General features: G+C 38.2%; 1 protein-coding gene across 8 annotated transcripts in view; it reads right to left on the bottom strand.

Moving 5' to 3' along the window:
* MEF2A (myocyte enhancer factor 2A) overlaps window positions 1-15,223 on the bottom strand; it is an 82,647-nt gene that overhangs the window by 63,151 nt on the left and 4,273 nt on the right. Inside the window, exon 2 of one of the 8 annotated variants that reach the window (XM_048317158.1) lies at window positions 11,913-11,954. The exons of the other annotated variants lie outside the window; for them this stretch is intronic. The gene's annotated coding sequence lies outside the window, so the exon portion shown is untranslated. The remainder of the gene's footprint in view (window positions 1-11,912; window positions 11,955-15,223) is intronic. 8 annotated transcript variants of the gene reach the window in all.

The following is a 15,223-nucleotide window of genomic DNA, read 5'->3' as shown; positions in this document are numbered from 1 at the left end:
GGCCTTCTCAAAATTAAATCAATTAAGCACAAGACTCAGTTCTTGCAAAAAAATTATTTAGAACAGCCACGAAGAAAGAAAATAAATCATGAAACTGAAGTTAAGAAACATTTTTCAATAGCACTGACTAACCCACTACAAACAGGCTGCAGCTTTTGCTAGAGGTCTGAGTTTCCACTGGTGGTTCTGCAGTGTCTCAGCTCCAGGCTGCTATGGAAAAACAAAATGGGAACTCTAAAGGGAACTTGTTGTTTTCAAAAGTCATTAACTCAGGAGCTTGTGCAAGAAGATTATTGATATTTTGAAACACTTAAAAAGACCAACCATAGCTTCCAACACAACTACACCCTGTAGGGCTAGAAACAGGACCAGTACATATGCTAAGGTACATAACTGATGCTTTATGGAATAAACTTCAGTTCTCACTTTTGTTTAAGACATTTTAATGCTACTTTACTATGTGCATCCTTAAAGTACACAAAATCTACTGTGCTTCCTCACAATTTTTCTGCAAACGCAGTATCTACCAAAACTACAGAAATCAACAGAAAGTATCTTCAATCTTTAAAAGAGTTCACTGGTCCATAATGACAATGCATCTAGAATACAAAAAAAACCCGAAATCCAACCACCCATTATTCAGAAGAAAGTGCCTACACAGACTTCTCAACAGGAATAGATGGAAAAAGCTGATAGCTGGAAGAGGTACATGTTAAAATCACAGCTGGGGAAAGGTGGAAGCCTTCATTCCTCTCCTTTCACTCAAGTCTCACTGGCAGGACATGGGGCCACCCGACCTGGAAGAGCAAGGAACTCCCAAAGCATTCAGAACCCACTTGAATCTTCCAGCTTAAGGAATGCAATCATGCAAGCTTGAGACTAAGGAAATGCTTTAGCAATGTCTCGTTAGAAACATCATGTCCCACATTCAGTATTAAAGCTGCACTTTGCTGTGTAGATACAGCCCAGGACATTTCTACTCACCTGGGCCCACAGCTGCCATGCAAGAACCACACTGCTACCACACGGAAAATGGGATTGTGCAACAAAAAAGGAGACAATGAGCAAATCACCTGCCTCTGCTCAGTACAAGACATCAACGCCCCCTAAATTGTAAACCAACATCAACATCACACTTTCTGCAACAAATCAGCAGGGAAAATACTAAATTTTATTAGGATTTTGCAAAAGCGAGATTATATTCCATTAAAGAGATTATCCACTTTTTAACATTGTCTTGATAGAGGACTTACGTGTGCCACTCTTCCCTGCTTATCATCTCCCAAATGGTGTCCTGTTAAATCTGCAGAAGGCACGTAAGTGACGCTTTAGCTTTTAAGCACAGATGATACCAAGACATTCTGACAATATCACAGAACTGCCAAAATTTACATTTGTGGCTTTTCTTAAAGATTAAGTACCTGAGGATCAGATTGCTATTTTCAGATTTCATTTAAAATTTAATCTTTAGTCATCGCAGCAGCAGGAAACTGAACCGTAACAGCTAAAAAAACCAAAATGGAACACTCCCAAAATTATGGCGGATTAAAAAATCCAACCACTTTTGAATTCTCTCTCTTAAACTGATATGCAGAGACATTGCTACAGCATTCCAAATTCTGAGTTGGTTACATCCCAATTACAAACTGAGTTTCTTTAAATAGTTTGGTAACATTTTATTAAACTAACAGAACTCTCAAAACATTCAGAGAAATGTTAACTTTTGAGAGCTTCCCTGTTTTATTCACTTGTGTAAGATCACATGGTTACTAGATACATGCATGCTAAATATACTACATGCTACCATGGCAGCAGGTCAGTTCTGCACAAGCTGCTTGTATTAAATTTCTCCTGTAAGTGACATTAGAGTTTAGCTCTGCTCCAGCACATATAGGAAGAGGCTTTACATTCCAAACTACCATCTGAAGGGGAAAACTATGCCAACACAGTACTAAGTATGCCTGTGCTACTTTAACCCATTTACTATTTTAACACACACATGCAAGCCTTGCGTTTATGTTATCTATATTATGAATTTTTCAGATTCAAAACTCCAAAGCTAATAGCTTTGTCATAGTCTTTTGCTATGAAAATTTAATGAAAAGGTCACATAATTATAATCTATAAAATGTGACATGTTATGATTGATGAAATTCCAAACAGTAAGTGTCATTAACTGGGTAGGGTATTCAACTACATTTGAAATCTTTTACTGATTTATTAAACTGCCTGGGTACACAGTAACTACTAGAACACATTTTAAATAAGCATCATTGCATATTGTTCTAACAATTTCAGAGCAGATGTTCTCCATAAAAGACAGTGACATATTAAAAAATCCCACACATTGTCTCTACATATATATTGACATATCTAGAAATACACACACGGGCATAAAAAAAGCACAAACAAATCCGGGTTGTCAAAATTAATGGAATACACACTAAAAATATTTCATCATCCTCTGTCACAATGCCTTCCTATGTCATACTACAAGAGGACACCCCTGCAGAGAATGCCAGCCTAACAGGGAAAGGAAGGCATGCTCTCCTAAAAGCTGCCTCTAGACCAGTACACGGGGACATTTCAGATCATGTGTTTCACGGCTTCAGATTGGTGCCTTGGAGAATGCTAAGATAAAAGGGGAATAGACTTGATCACCAGGGTCAAGAGGGGTTATCTGTGTTCTGCTGGAAGAATAGGCATTAATCCTTTTCTTTTCCTAAGCACAGAGGAAAGCCTAACTCAAACACTTACCAGTAAGGGTGTAATCACAATAAGCTTCACCACTGATGTTGCAGGCAGAGGAAATCATACAGACCTTTGGTAAATATTTAGGCAGCTAGCCCATATAAAAATCTCAGACTGTTGCTACTCTAGTGCAACCATATCCACAGGCAGTAGGTGAAAGTTCTCTTATACCTACTTTAGCTGGAATTGTATGTTTGCTGCAACCCAGAAGTACCTCCTGACACTGTTCCTCTTAAATAGAAATTTTGTGAGATGGTTTATATATCACTGGTCTTCCCTTTCACTGGCTGGGGACACCTGGAAACCAGACAGAACTACCAACAGGTAACCAGCTTATCCACAATAAGGATCTGCTATGGGCATACCAAGAAAATAAGCAGAGGCAAAGCTAGAGATACGCTTGGATTTTGAGCAGATGATACTCTAAACTAGCTCATTATTCAGTCATCCCTTAATTACTCTGCAGAGCACACCAGCATTTATCAAATAATATCCTGACAGAAAGATACAGAATACCACATTTTTACACAAGAAAAGTATTGTAACACTTTTAATTTTAGTCACCCAAAGGTTAAGCACCAAACTATAAAATGTCTGCAGTATGGTCCTGATATATTGACCAGGTTTCATTTTGGCATTAAAACTTCTGCAGTAAGGGACCATGTTAGAGGCACACAATCATCTCTAATACAGGAGAGACATTTTTTTAATAGGAGAAACACTTCTATTAGCTACACAAAGAATATGTATTCATTTAGTGTCACACATTAGCACATGACTGAGATCCCTTATGTGGTCAAACAGCATCACATGGACCAAGTGCTAACATACAGCAGAGCTCTGCCTGAAGCTCCAGCATCGAATCTGGGCCATCCTTACACTTGCAGGTTTCTGTGCAGCTGCTGGGAAGAGCTCCCCACCCCCCGACCCAGGGGAGCACAGCAGCTGTCGCTGCGAAGAAGAAACAAAAAAATCCTCCTCAAGAACCATTTCTTCACCTCTGCAGAGCTGTCACAAACGTGAGCCTGGCTGAATTATCATGTTCCAAAATTGGCATTTGACTTGTTACTGCGATTATTTAAGCCATCGCTTTCTTATCAGAGCTGAACCCATTTTTTTCATTACATCTTATTTGATATTTTTTCCATATTGACGACTTAAGAGGTGGAAACCATTCTGACCTGTTATTAGCAAAGTCCCAGCATATCAGGATTATTCAATAACTCACACATACATCGGATTCCTTTTGCAAAAAGAACTCACACAGAACTACAACCAAGAGCTGCACTGATAAAAAAATCCCACAGAAAAGTCATTAAATAACTGAACCAGTAAACTTCCATATGAAGACAAAACTAGGAAGTGGAATCTACAAATGCAACTTGTCTATAGAAAACATGTTTTTCATCTTTTTAAAGAACGTGTTTCTGACTTCACAATTAAAAAGCAGCTTCCAAGTTTTATCAATACAGTAAAAACTAAATAAACAGTGCTTCTTCTGTAAGCAAACCATATTAAGGTGCCACAGAGAAGAGTTACAGTCTTATGTATCACATGAAACAAGTTTTGACTAACAAATGCTCAATATTATACAAAGCACAAAAAAATCCCACTGACCTTGAAGGACTTGGAATAAAATTATCTGCAGCTGTGATGTGCTACAGGTTACTCTTACTTCAGATGCAAACAAAAACCATCAACAACAGGCAGAAATCAAAACCTACCCAACATAATTATCAATTAAAGTAGAGCTTGCATAATGTAAAACTATGCAAATGCTCTGACTTTTAGATCAGAGAATAATTGTTCTGTTTCTCCAAAAGTGTTGGTACCTAATCAGTCAGCTTTGGAGCATCTACTTTTCAAGACCCCAGGTGAAAAGAAGAAACAAAAATCTGTTAATGCAACATACCCAGCTGACAGGAACTGTATTCATGAAAACACTAGAAGACAAACCAAAGATGGAAGGGAAGATATTAAGGTAAGTAAAAGAAGATATACTTGCCAAGAGTAGAATCCACAATACTTGCTTCCTCAGGAGAAAATGCACGAGCACTTTAATTGATAAATCTGACCAAAAACTCACCATCTACCTACCAGGAAGTGAAACGAAAGAAAGCTCAAAAAAAAAGCAGAGAAAGACAGAAGGGGGTTGGTGGAAATACTTCTTGTTTACTTGCAACTATCTAAAAAAATATAGAGACAGCTGAAATCTGATATATTCACTCATCCACATCATCACACCAAAAATCACAGGCAACACAACTTCAGCTGCTTACAGCACTTGCTTTTAGGCAAGTCACACATCACACCACACCTCCTCTACACAACACTGTCCTGCCCTGTCACACTGACAGAGGACAGCACACGAGATTGTTAAACTGCACCAGGCAGGGAGATTAAGATTAAGGCATTTGCACAGGGTCAGCAAGGAATCGACTATTTCAAAGGCAAAGCTCCAATCTTGAATTTCCAACGGCAAAAATACTCAAAATGAGGCAAGGTCTACCAATAAAATAATGTGCTGCTAATCTAACAGACTAGCAGCCAAGTTTGAGGCACAATTTGCACTTCTAATTTAACCTACAGATATCAACTAGAGAACTGAAAACAAATGCAAAAACACAGCATCTGCACTAGAAAATTATTCCTAATTTTTTATCTTCCATATTTATAAATAACAAGAGCTGATGGAAATAATACTTGGCAGAATACACTCCTTAGTTAAAGCTGAGGTTTCTCAGAGTCAGGCATCCATTTGGTCAGGTCAAATTACAACAGGTAGAAATTACCACCATCATCATCCAACCTTTATCACACCCCAATACCCATATGCTGGGCACTTCAGAAGCATCTGTCACACACACACAGACCAAAATTAAGTAAAATTATTACCTCCCCTAGTTTTCCCAATTTGTTAAAAGCCATTGGAGCCAAGTCTTTCTTAGAACAGAGACATCAATCTAGACCACAGACAAGTTTTGGAATTGCAAGTTTTACTGAAAGCCACAAACTTCATTGTAGTTTAATCACCTAAATTAAATACATAAACAAGATTTCGATTTTTTAAAGGATGACTGATTTAAATTTGCCACATTAGTCTACTTTTGAAGGCATTTCATGCAGCAACACTTGCTAAATCAAAAAACATTAGTATGTTCTCACAACACAGAAAAAATGACCAAAACACATCTAATAAAGAGACAAATGGAAAAAGAATAAAAGTTGGTGGGGGCTGTCATTTGCTTTACTGGAACACATCAAATAATTTCAGCACTGTTCCGCTAAAGATGCAAAGAGGAGCTGAGACAGGAATTCACAGCTACAAACCACACGAGACCATGTGAGAAGATGTATCCACCTCAAAATGCAGGTGCTCATCTTGCTAGTGTATAATCACAACTGAACATATGAACCCAATTTCCCAAAGCCTTAATGATGACAAATACGACACTGAAAACATGTTCTTCATTAAGAAACAGGTTTGCCCCATTTAGGTGCTACAACTAAAGAGCATTTTGTGAAATGATGGATTTTCAAGCAGTAGGGATAATAAACTAAATGCTTTCTGTGTGCTATCTTAACATGCCACTGACTGGCACAGCTACATTAAATGAGTTTAAAGGTGCCTGTATACATCTACCTACATACATTTATCAAAACAGAGTTTTACTGTCAATCTAAGAGGGGATCTGAGGAATTCTAGCTAAACAGACAGACTATTTTCCCAAATTTGCATTAATCCAGAAAACAGATCTAATGAACAATATTTTTCCTATTGTATTGCTCTTCAGTATAGTGCCCTAACAAGTCTTTCAAATGACAGTGCTATTAAGATAAGCCCAGGAAGGTACCGTACAGGAAAAATAGGCAAGGCCTACCTATGGGATACACAGACCTAAGATCTGGGTGAAAGATCTTCTGGTTTAGGAGATTTCATACATAAATTGCTTGAGACTAGCAAAAGAGCACTAGAACTCAGAAATACCTTTTTAAAAAAATGATTAAAACAATACGGATATTATCATTCTTCATTATCCAAATGACTCTGAGCATCTCCAGATCCAGTGCATCTCCCCACAGGCAGAGTATGAACTCCCGGCAGCAGGAAGGCTGAAACCAGGAATTGCAGAACAGCATCTCAACCCACTGGAGCACTCTGGAAGTTGAGAGTGGCAATCAAAGCACAGATCTAAAGCTATGTTCATTAGATTGAACAGTGAGACTTCAATATTTATTGTAGCTCTAAAAGAGAAATGTACAGATTCCCAAAGAATGACTGCAGATATGTTATCTAAACAATGAAAATCCAATTAGGTATCACTCATTTAGACAGCTACATTGCTTTAATTATGCTCAAATTGTCTCCTATTGCTAAAATAAAAGTTAAATAATTTAATTTTGTATGGGAATACAGCAGAGGAGAAGGAGACAAAGACTTGGATTCGAAAGTTCATGTGATTGCCAAAAGGGGAAAAAGACTGTTCCCTACACACTCAGGAACCATTAAACCCTTCAGCATTTTTTGCCAAACATGGTTTCACGTATTTTTTTACAGTGCTTCAAAAGGTTTTGCTAAGGCAACTTGTGTATTGACAATAATACAGCCATCACGCTCTATTATAAAGAAGACAATAGCAAGATCTGAGTAATGTGTACTAAAGAAAACACATTCACTACCATGGGAACCCTCTCAGAATTCACCACTACTGCAAGTCATCCACAGGAAGCTTTTCTGTGCTAGACTTCCCCTCCTAATAATCTCTCTACTAATACCTCAAAGACATAAACATTAATAGAGCAGGGAACAAGCACACAGGCATTGCCTTTGGCCTACAGCATTTTCATCTAAATAGGTCTAACACAGACACAAGGAGACAGTAGAAAGAATTCCCGAATAAGATCTCCACCACTTACATCATCAGTACAGCCAAGGATTTCACTGGAACATTGACACTAATTCACTGAAAACTCATTGTAAGCATAGTTAATGAATGTGGGAGAAACCAGGAAAAAAAGAAAAGAAAAAAACCCCACAACTCCACACACACAACACAAAGAACCAAGCACTACAAGGAATGTCCTAAATCCCACTGAAAGCTGACTTTAGATAAAGTAGCCTAGGAAGTTTCACCAGAATAAATTTTTAGTAACAAACTGCACCATACTAAAATCAAGCCTTGATCAAGCTTTTGGGATCTACAGCTTTAGAAGGAAGACAGGCAAGTTCCCCCTCCGAGCCTCAGTTACAGTGCAACTCTATCTGCATGCACCATGTAACAGCACCAACAATACCAGCAGAATAAAACCAAAGTTAAACATTAAACTACACATAGGACTTGCCTGGCCACAGCCATTTCCCGGAAAAGCTCAAGGAATCTTGCAGCATATGCAAGACATTAATGTATAGTTAAAATTCCTTTTCTCGCTTTCTGCATGGAGGTAGTACATAAAATCCGCCTGGAAGCAGAGCTCAAACATTACCAGGAGAATTTAGTTTTAACTACATCTTGCAGAGTACAAATTAGTTTTGCAATGAAGGTCTGCACACCCAAATGCTCTGAAACAAAAGCATCTAAGATTTTTTTGCAGGGTTTGAGAGATGAAAATACAGAACCTAAAGGAATAAATGTAGAAGTTTCACTGGACTCCAGAATGAAAAGTTATCAATTCAAAAAGAGAACAAACTTTCCCTAAAAAGCATTTTACACACTGAAATAACAGAACTACATTTTCTCCTCAAAGTCAAGAGCAGCCAGTATTGGAGTGCCCCAGCATGAGCCACTATTTCAGCAGTGAGTTGTAAACTAAATGCTGAAATCCATTTTTAATCAACAAAAAAAGCATGGTAACAGCATGTAACTTTAGGGTTTATGAATTTCAGAAAAAGTACTCTTCTACAAAAATCCAAACAACAGGACATCTTTCAGAAAATACAGAATAAATCGCATCACAAGCAACATCCCGAATGTAATGTATATGAAGCTCCTTTCCCTGCATAGTAAGAAACAAAAAGTATTCTAATCCTTTGTTCAAGATTGTAGCAACTACAATAGCAACTGCAGCAGCAGCTTTTCCAAGAAAGGCATTTTAAATGCAGTTTACCTCTCAGAACTGGTATACCTACAACAACCTTCATTAATACATGCAACTGTGCCCCTGTCCAAATTTGTATTTGTGTAAAGAGATGGAAATGGACAAAGAAGACAAGACAATTATAGAAATTATGAAATCCAGATATATAGTTTCAAGGAAGTATAAACAATAATGGTCAGACACTTCAAGGTTTAAAGGTCTCAGACCTGAAAACACTGGTAAGTTTGAAACAAGGTGTTTGAGGTAAGATGAGGCTGACTCTCTCTCTGAAGCATAAGGGTTGATTAACAGAGCCAGACACTAAAGCTACAAATATAAAAAACAACCCAAGGAAAGGAACACCCTTGGAACTGAATTTTTTGTGTCCATTCCACTTCTATCTTGGTTGAAACCAAGGAGAAGCTGCTTTCTAGTTACTTTATCTGGCTGTTGTCAAATTCCTGAAGGAAAACATCTGTAAATCCTAGTACAGGTGAGCTGAATCATTCATGTTCAAGGTCCGCTCATATCTTCAAAATATTTTCATGTACTCCTCCCTTCCTGCTCAGTGGCCCAAACACTGACACATCTCTGTGGTTCACTGCATGAAACCCAGGGACTGGGCTGGCTGTCCCATGACTGTCCCAATACTACCACCAGATCAGACTATTTTAAGATAAGCTAATTATGCCACTGAAAAATCTTATAAGCCACTAAGACTAAGCAGAAGAGACCATGAAGAATTAAAAGCAGAGAAGCATAGGTAAGACAGAAGCAAGAATTATGATCTCAACTCTTCCAGATAAGAAGCCTGGAGGATTCCTTGTCAGATAGCAACTCTGAATTTTAGTCTGTGCTTACTTTCTCCTGCTTCTAACAATTGTAACAAGCACAAAAGGAACTTCACATGAAAGGCTGTTGTCTCTTAAACCTTCAGAAAATTAGTCATTCAAGCCTTAGAAAAACAACACACCAAAATCTTTGTGGCTTGCTTGCAGGCATTATCTACGTGCATGCAAGACAGCTACAGAAACCAACTTAGGTGCCTTAAAAAAAAGGGATCTGAAGGAAAATCCTCAACTATGAGTTTGTTGCACAGAAAGTTTTCAAGAAGTTTATCAGATTGTCTTCTCATTAACATTTCATTAAAGCACTGAATGATTGAAAAACAGGTAAAAACTTCTGAGAACTACTCAGCCAGTGCCCAGCATTATTGTCGTAGGTTTTATTACAGAACAATTCAGCCCTTAAAAAAACATGATTAAAAACACTGGATCCAGAAAATACTGCATAACGCACCAATATGAGCGTCACAAGGGGGAGGAGGTGAGGAGGGGGCTTTAAATAAATTTATTAATATATCTTAAAAACAACACAAGGAAGAAATTCCAACTATCTTCCCATACACTTACAAACAGGCCTCATCAAAATGAAGATATATTTATTTTGGTGAATGAATGAATTCCAGCCTAACATGACATTTAGATCAAATCAAATACATTAAAAGCAAAGCAAATTAGGAAACAATGCAGAGTTTTAAATCACCCTAACTTTAAGTTTTATTTTAATAAAATTAAATAAAAACACTTAAGAAAATAAGAATTTGCTGCTATTAGATTAGAGCATTATCAATGATGGCATTAAAATCCTGAAGACAGAACTGTCTATTCCCACAGGTTTCTAAACTTACTTTTTTAATAAAATGAGGTTTACTTGACCACAGTCTATTCTCCCTCATTAACACCTTCTGATTATATTGGCCAGTTTCAACCACGTGCCATAGCAAATATATCAATTTTTTTTGAGATTTTCTAGACGTGCTGCAGAAATTTTGACCTGGCAGTTGCAGAGAACCCCTGGGCAGAGCAGTGCCCTGCAGTGACCAGAGGCAGCAGGTCCTGTGGGATGCTCAGATAGTCAGCAGGCACCTGTGCTCAGCCTGGCCATAGCTGGAAGAGCATTTAAGATACTTGGAGAACTGAAGAGAAATACACTGTAAAGAGGAGATACTCTAGAAGATCAGGGAATAACAGAAGAGTCAAAAAATAAGGGAAATGGAAATTCTCCAGGTTTTATTACTTGCAAAACCACTTCTTTACTATTACTGTTCAGACTATTTTTAAATTTACTTCCACCATTTCTCCAACCCATACTTTAATATCATAAATAAAATGGGCTACAGAATAAAAATTTTCACATACACACTGTCTTTGTTCTTCCCTCTTGCCCATACCATGTTTCACTTGCTCCTCAGCAACCCAGGCATTGAACTGGAATCCTTTTATCTCATGCAATCACCCTGGTTATGCTTGCCTAGAGCCAGTGTTAACAGGACAGTCTACAGATCCTTTAATGACTTCCATCTCCTCCAAGACAAAAATTAGATGGTGAAAAGAATAAAAGAAAAAGGCAGCAAACCCCAGTAGCACCCAAGAGTAACACCAGGCTGACTGCAGCCTCGGCTTGTTCTGCAGTGTTTCTTCAGTCCTGCGGCCAGACCTGGAAATGGTTTCGCTCATTCGAGGCTCAGCCAAGCCCCCAGTGCTGCACGGGCAGGCCGGGATCACCAGAGGGAGCTGCGGGGGCTCCGAACGGGGCTGCACGGGGGATCTGGGCTCGGATCACAACCTCCTCGCTCGGGGCAAGTCCCTTCCTCAGCTTTTAAAAAAAAAGCAGTTTTCACTTGAGTCTCTTCGTAGTCGGAACCTTTCGATCCCCTCTCCCATCACAGCCTCTCAAGGGAATGACTCTGTCACTTCCTGGTAGAGTCTGGTGCAAGTTTTATATAAGCACCTTCTGCTAACACACTAGTTGTAAATAGGTGTGTACAACAACAGGGTGCACGGACTAATTCCAGGGCACCGTCAGGAGAGAGCTATAAAAACAAGGATGTCACCACTAGGCTTAACTTGACAGGACAGGAGTCCAACTTCTCAGCAAAAACACAAGGGGACTCTACAAATAGAGGCACAAGAGACTGCAACCCAGGGAACAAGAGCCGCCTCCCAGCGAGGGCAGGCTGAGGGTATCTGCAGGAAGATTTACTGCAAAGCAGCTTGGTAACTGTGGGATATCAGGTTACATACATTTCATCCCACTGGGAATCCAAGTCTCCTCTGTAGATAAGCCTAGGAAAAAATTGAACCAGGAGTCACTAGGAGCATCAAAATGCCATGACAGTAACAGCAGTTGAAATTTTCAACTCTCCCATAACCCTGTTTCACCTCCTGAACAAACCATTAGACTTTTAACGTACTTTCCTCCTATTTTGCATATGGCACCTAAATGACTCCAATATTCACGAAAATTACGTTTTCAAATCCAGAACTTCCAATCATTTGAACACCACATTTTACTAGTTTCTTTTATATACGGAATTAGCAGTAATAAATAGAAACACTGACCATTAGCTTTTTTCCTTTTTTTACGGAAAAAATAATTTAACCATTATCTTGTGATAACTCCTGCTGTTTCTGCCCTTCTCTCGAATTTCATCTCATATTAAACCCTGACAAAGCCTGGGGGGGTCTTCCTAAATTTCCCTGTCCTTCGATGAGAACAAGTGCTTTCTGCACGATTCTGTAATACAGGTTTGCTAAAATAAAATACTTGTTAAATTTCAGTTGATTTGATTGATCGTTTCCCATTACTTTTTTGACAGCTATTCAGGTTAGCAGTTTTCATAACTGTGACAAAGAAAACAACAAGCACCTAGTTAAAACTCAGTATTGTTCTATGACATCCAAATCCCTACATACTCCTCAGGAATTTTCAGGGCATTTGTGTTAATAATTACAACTTCTGCAAATACACCCATATTATGTATCTAAAATAATCAGTAAATTCTTGCTTCCATCTGCTGACCAAATCTCTCTTCAGCTGTCCACGATTTTGTCTCCTTCCCCTGAAGGAAGAGTTCTAATTTAGTGCTTCCTAATGGAAACCATTAGTACTTTTACTGTTGGCACTTTTTTCATAGCCCAACATCTCTCAAAGCAAAGATCTTCACATGCGTTTCAGTGACAAAAAGTTAAGACACCACCATTTGGAATGTTATGACCAAAGATAAGAACAACAAGAAGACAAAACATAAAAAACCCCAACACTCAAAAGAAACACAGGAGGATATTAAGGAAGTCTCTCGGAGGAAATCCTTCTTCTGCACTCAAAAGCTTCAAATCCCTGAAGCCAACTATACAAGTAAATATGTGTATTATTAAACTAACAAACATCATTTGACAGCCTATAGGCTCAGAAATTTTAACAGAAAGTACTTTTCCTTTTTATAGGCATCAAGTGAAACAAATTATCTTGTGCTGTACCTTTGACCTTCCCCTCTTTTATCCTGAAACCAAGGGAATTCTGAATATGAATTTAAAACACCTGACTTAATTAAAACCTCATACTATTACACAACAATTTTAACAGCTTCAAGGAAAAATAAAAATTCTGAAAAATTCAGTGTATTACCCTCAGTGCCTGACAAGATAGTAAAAGAACAATGATGATGGAACACCCCCTTTTCTCAAACACTCTCAGAAGACTCATTGCTTTGAAAGCTCACACTGAAGAAGCAACAGTTATTAATTGCTCTATACACCGAATTATTAGCAGTCATTCTTGTCAGCTTACAGCTTTTAAAACAGGATGCATGCAGTCATATCAGGAAGAGACAGTTGCTGTGAAAGAATGATACCAAAACCAAGATGTCCCCGATGCTGATAAAGTCACACCATGCTTCTGAGTTATACCATACAAGTTTTCCACATGATGGTCAATTAAATACAAATCAAAACATCTGGAGAAAGATGCCCGCTTAAAAACACTGTCGCTTTTTTTGGTATCTGAGGGGAAAAAAAACATTTCAACTTTTTTCTCAGCTCTTGGATTCAATTATTGCAGATTTTGTGTAATACAGGGGGTAAAGTCACATTATCCTGACACCTTTCAAAGTTTCTTTAATGAACACTGCCAAGGCAAGTCTGTTGTGCCCTTTATGACCCCTCATCTTTAGGACGTGTATATCTGAGGCTTTGAAGGTTCAACCTCTTTCTTACTCTCTTCTCTTACAATGATTTGTAATTCTTCCATATCATAAGGGACAGTAAAATAATCTCCTCTGAATTCAATTTCTCAACCCTGTATGCCACAATCTTCAAGAAACAAACGTGTAACAGCACAGCCACAGCACAGCTCATTTACAGACATGCTTACACAACTATATAGCTAAAAGTTTAATAATTTAACCCCCTTGACCTTCCAAACACTAAGTGATCACAGACAATGAAAAGATCAGGTTTGTGTATATTGCTACAAAACTTAACACTGATCCTGACCACAGCCTGAAAGTGTTACTACAGGTAACAGATGACACATCTGCCTTATATTCTCACAGGTCTATGGTCAGCTTTCAAACAATAAAAATAACACCAGTCCAGTCCATGAAATCCTAAATTACAGGGTCAGAAGCAATCTGGTTTTTAAATGAAACTGAGTTACACAAACACTCAAAGGGATTTGAAATAAATGCCAAAGAAATCCTTCTCCTCTGCTACCATCATAAAAGCATCAGGAGCACAAGCCTATCCATTCTACACTCCCACTCTTAGGTGATCTCTGACCATGACACATTTTTCTCCGAGTCAATTAGCTCTTGATTAGAAAAAAAGTAAAAGATGCTTTGTCATCAGTGCCTGGTACACAGACACTTACAGCAAGCACCTTTCCACAACTCTGCTTGGCTGGTAATTCCTAGCACCTACTTTTTATCTTACTATACTTAAAATAGGCATGCAACAATTCTCAGCAACTCCTAGTGAAATCACAAAGCAATACAAAATCTGTTTTCAAGTTTCCAGGTTGGCCCATAAGGACTTTGCCAGAATTCAAAAGCTCTCCAGGGACAGAGACAAATATAACTGGAAGACCTAGCTAATTAAGCATCACTAACATTTTGAATATAAAGTAGTTAATTCCCTGAAAAATAATTCAATTAATCACACTCTTATTAAGAGCAATGTATTTTCTTCTGATCATAGAGGCACACTTGTACTGCTACAACACACAGGGAACAAAAAGCAGAGTGCTCTCCATAGAAAAGGTTCTGTATTCCCCTGCACTGAAATTTTGAAAAAGACTGGTCACAAAATTTAGCCTGCCTTATTCTAATAAAATTACTTCCTAATTCTTCACTGTAGACTTGGATTAAGAATAAAAGAGAATGAGAAAGATATATATATATCACACACATAATTTAAAATATACCAACTAGGTGACTGTCGTGGAGACACAGGGGTGAAATCAGGAACAGAGTGGTCTTGCAAGATACTAGTTCCTCTTTGGTGTCAAATGGAAATGAGAGTATACAGCACAGGAGTTTATGTTCCTAAAGAAAGTT

This window comes from Corvus hawaiiensis, chromosome 13, assembly GCF_020740725.1.
Source record: "Corvus hawaiiensis isolate bCorHaw1 chromosome 13, bCorHaw1.pri.cur, whole genome shotgun sequence".
In the NCBI taxonomy this organism is placed as follows: Eukaryota; Metazoa; Chordata; class Aves; order Passeriformes; family Corvidae; genus Corvus; species Corvus hawaiiensis.
The sequence above is the reverse complement of the archived record's forward strand: the minus strand, read 5'-3'. Positions and strand labels throughout refer to the sequence as shown.